We start from the raw sequence: 4,956 nt of genomic DNA on the forward strand, positions 1-4,956 counted from the left end.
GTCATTCTAGTGGTTCATACCATCTGTTCCTTTCATTTTTCTCCCACCTAAAATATTTTTTCAAAATAACTCTAATTTCTTCTTAATATAAAAAATTATATTGTAGAGACTACTTTAAAGAAAAAAGTGCAGATTGACCTGAAATGTGCAACACACATTAACATTGTTATGGAAGGACTGATTTGTGAAGGGTACCATAACAGAAGAGCATAGACAAGATGGCTTACACATCAGAGATCAAGTTATCACTGGGTTTGTTTTTGCCGCATGTTCCCTCCTAGACTTTCTCAAGTCCTTCTCTATGTGTGTTCATTCATGTTTTTTGTTTTGTTTTGTTTTGTTTTTCTTTGTTTGTTTTTGTTTTTCGAGACAGGGTTTCTTTGTGTAGCCCTGGCTGTCCTGGAACTCACTTTGTAGACAAGGCTGGCCTTGAACTCAGAAATCTGCCTGCCTCTGCCTCCCAAGTGCTGGAATTAAAGGCATGCGTCACCATTGCCCAGCCATTCTTGATACTTGATATTCCTTCTTTCTTTCTCTTGTCACCAGACATATTCAACTGGGTCCTTTACCTGTGAACTCATAGAAATTTAGTTATTAATTTTAAAGGCACAAATATAGTCACATTTGAGATTATGACTTTCTCATATGAGCTTTGGAGGCATATTATTTCATTCATAATCATAATCATTGATCATAATCTAAAACACGACTCAGTTAGTCATACACATAAGCAACCGTGTAATCACAGTTTTGCATGTTGCAGGAGCTGCATACTTTGCAGGTTGAAGTTTTGGAATGTTTCATTCCTTTTAGTCTTACAATTGTCTTCTCTTTTTCTGAGCAACACACAAAAGATAAGAGGAGCTAAGATTGCCTTCTCCTTACATCTTCTATACCTAGAAGATTTTCTGTAAGATTATCCAACAAATTACTGATATTGTTGTATTTACTGCGGTCATATTTCATAAAACACACCTTGTGATACATTGGATTTGGATATTAGTTGATATCATGAAAATGTATCAAAGTTGATAGTAAGATTTTAATATGATCTTTCTAGTGAAGGTAGAACATCTTGTGCAATGGGTATACCACAATATGCTCCATCATTCTCTACAATTGCCGTAAATCTTTCTTGCAATTTCTTGCTGCCCACCAATGACATAGTACTAGATACACCTTTATAAGCTAATGATATAATTTATTTAAGATAGAGTCTAAGAGTTTTACTGGTAAGTCAAAGGTTAGATATATATTTAAAATTTGAAATTCCTGCCAAATGCTATAACACTTAATATTTCTAGCATGATTATTAATGCATGTTTCTTTTTCCTGAACATCTTTGCCAGTAAGAGGAATTATCACTAATTTAACTCTCTGCCAATCTGATAGTGACAAAAAGAGAGTTCACTATTACTTTAATTTTACTGAGTACAGTGAATCTGAATGTAAGATGTCTAGCTTTCACACTAATGCGATCATAGAGGAGAAGCATGAAGCTCACACTGTTTTCTTTTTGCAAAGCAAATCTACCTTTCTAGGCACCATGACTTGGATGGTCAGAGGGCAGCCTCTTCTTTGGTACTTATTGAACCATCAATTTTTTGAACTTTATTCTTTCCTAACTATTTTCTCCTGAAGTATAAAATATATACTGAGACCTGCTGTAGCACACTGTTATGCATGTTTCAGGGACCCCTCAGACTGGACAACACATGGCCAGTTATTTATTTGTAGCAAATATCCATTGTCATCAGGTCATTGGTAGTGTTCTAGTGGATTTATAATTGTCTATACTATCTCTATATGGTATCACATGTCCATGACAAGATCCCAAAATTCCCCCAACACATTAACAGGGCAGTGTTAATCCTGATTCTAACAAGAAACAAATGAAGAACTATTAGAAATATTTTTAATAAAGTAGGCAGATGCATGCTGGCAAACCTGTTATCCAAAAACAAAACAAAAATGAAACAAAATGTATCTGTCATCTAGTGTCTCAAGATTTTCATAGTTAAGATAGATTGGCCACGTCTACTTTACATTTTGAGAACCTTAAGAATCTGTCAGAACATTGGCATAACTGAGAGAAGACAGTCATAAGACAAATACTGGATGAGTCTCTTAACAGGAGCTATCCGAAACACTTGTGTTTATAGAAACAGTGAGTCAAATGGCTATTGTTCTTTCGATGGTGCAGAAAGTGGGAGTTTTGTTCAATGGTTATGATGGTTCAGTTATACACAATAAATCAGAGGCCAATAAGTCTGCTTTCTAGTGTTGTGCCTCTAGTTCACAGCACCACATGAAACCTTTACATTTCCATTACAGTATTATATATATATAGTTAAAGTCTTAGACAATATTATCTAATCTAAATTTAAAAGATAATCATGAGAAAGCATATTTGAATATTAGAAACCACCTCACAATTTTGTACAAAGATAACACTCATTATTCTATAGATCACAATGTAATATGTACTGTAAAATCCACTCTTTTATTAAGTTGAAGTTTATTTTTCCATACTCGCTTTCCATCCCTCTCACTGTCCCCTTGCAGTGACCCCCCCCACACACAAAAAAAGTGACCCCCCTTTTCTCCTCTGAGTGGGTCAGGGCCTCCTTGGATATTTTATTTTAAGTGAATGTAGTGAGCCTATATACATGTATCTGTATCATGTGACTGAAGAGATCATACAATGGATTGGATTATCTGGAACTGGAGTTAGAGTAGGTTTTGAGCCACCAACAGACTGAGGAACCAAAGCCAGGTCCTCTACAAGAAGTAAGTGCTTTCAATCACTAGCTATCTCTCCAGATACTGTTCATTCGTAATTGTCATTCCATGTAAAATATAACTTTACCCAGCTTCATGATAATATATTTCCAAAGTTGAAATTATTTGTGTAACTATTTTAGTCCTTATGGTGACCTCTTTGTAAATTGTCATAAAATGTTTAAATGATTTCATAAAATTAATTTTACTTCCATTTAATAGTATTTATTTGTATTCAAATCTTCTTTGATTCTAGAATTATGAACTCTGACATTCTAACTGAACAGTGTGGGTTTTCATAGATAGAATATTTGTATAGACTCAATAGAACAAACACATGAGTTCAGATTACCACCTATTTCTGACTGAAAACATAAAACAAAGAGAACTAAGTCTCTTTTTCTGAGTATCTTTCCCAGTGATACAGTGGAATCAGGAACAAGTGAGTTATTGTACTTTTTTATTTAAAGATAAACAATATTTATTACAGTAGTTTTGCATTCACAGCAGAACTGAATGGAAAGTAAAAATTTCCCAAATGTCTCCATCCATAGCATCCCTATTGTCAATATCCTGTGCATAGAGGTACTGCTAGTATGATCATTAAACCTACATTAGTATATTTTGTGAGGTTTGAATAATTATTTTTGCACACTTCCAGATGAATGTCGAATTTACTGAGTTGGTATTTTAAAACCCAAGAAGCTGTTTTACTTTGGACCTTCCACATAAAACTAGGCAAAGAGGACATAAACAAGTTTATTTCTACAGTAGTTCAAAGAGTCTCTCAACAATAACAGGAATAAATAACATTTATTTACCAACTAATTCATTGGTAAGGTTACCCAAGTGCCAACATCTTGAATATCACAGGGTAGAGCTGCACAAGATTCAGTTTATTGTTCATTTACATCAAGAAGAGATTATTTTTGAACATTGTGAAAAACAAATATATGTCCTTAGTGTGACATTACCGTGCTAGAATTTTGAATTTAATTATTTCCACTAAGTGTTACAGGAAAAGCGTGTCTAACATTCTTGCTAATTTTTTAGGGTTATTTTGTCCTCTGCACAGAAACAGTAGATATTTGCTTCTGAGTATTACATAAACTCAAATGTCTGAAAGTATTATTTTCATCAAAATTCCACTTAAGACCATAAGTGTGCTGAATGGGTGAAGTCCTACATGAATGTGTATTATGGGCATCAGCATGGCCTTGTAGAGAGTCCCAGTGCCTCAGACCCATGGGAATGGCAACACCTTCCCTGGGTCAGGCTGAGTTATGTCAAAGTCTTCTTACGAGTCAATTTCAGATTTTATCAATAGTCGACATTTACTTTAAACCAGTATATGCAGTAAGTATCAACCACAGATTTTACCACCCTGATGACTGCAATCTGAAGCTATTCCTCTATGGAGATCTCTTACTGAGAATAGCTAACTCACTACTTCTACCTATAGGCAATAAATCTCCGCTTTGCTCAGTGGCACATAGTAAAAGGCACCAAGTTTCTAGGTTGCTTGTTCATCTTCATCAGAGTACATGGCCCACGAGACCTCAGTTTTTTCATACAGGGGACTTTGCTCTGTCCCTTTGTCATCCCCTCATTGCTCTGTTCAGGTAAACTCTAAAGCCACATGGGTCACAGAATGTTAGAGAGCATGGCCAATTGTATATATACCGATGTCAATATATAGATATATTCAGAAGCCACAATTATCAATTATCATAAAATATTTTTCTACAAACCATCATACATTTCTTCTGAGTGGAAAATATCATTTCTGTTTGGAATTATGATTTCTGATCTAATAGCAGGCCAATCTGTGTATAATCAAAACACTAAGTATTTGATGCTCACTATATATTTTCAGTGGCTCTGCAACTTCCAATTCTGCCAAACCCCAAATCATGGAGTGTTTCTTTACTATAATTCATTGCCTCTGTTTAGAACAGCATTGTCTCTTATATGAAGAATAATTTCCACCAGGAAATATACTATGTCACTATCATCAAAATAGAAATTTAGAAGAGTAATGATTTCTGAGTGATTTGTCCAAATGGCTAAAGAATTATTGATTCTATTTATAAGAATACAAGATTTTCAAATACCAATGAAGTGAAAATGCACAGTGTCTGGTATCCAATCAGAAATCAGTAAGCAAAGTAAGAA

This window comes from Mastomys coucha, unplaced genomic scaffold (assembly GCF_008632895.1).
Source record: "Mastomys coucha isolate ucsf_1 unplaced genomic scaffold, UCSF_Mcou_1 pScaffold13, whole genome shotgun sequence".
NCBI classification, from domain to species: domain Eukaryota; kingdom Metazoa; phylum Chordata; class Mammalia; order Rodentia; family Muridae; genus Mastomys; species Mastomys coucha.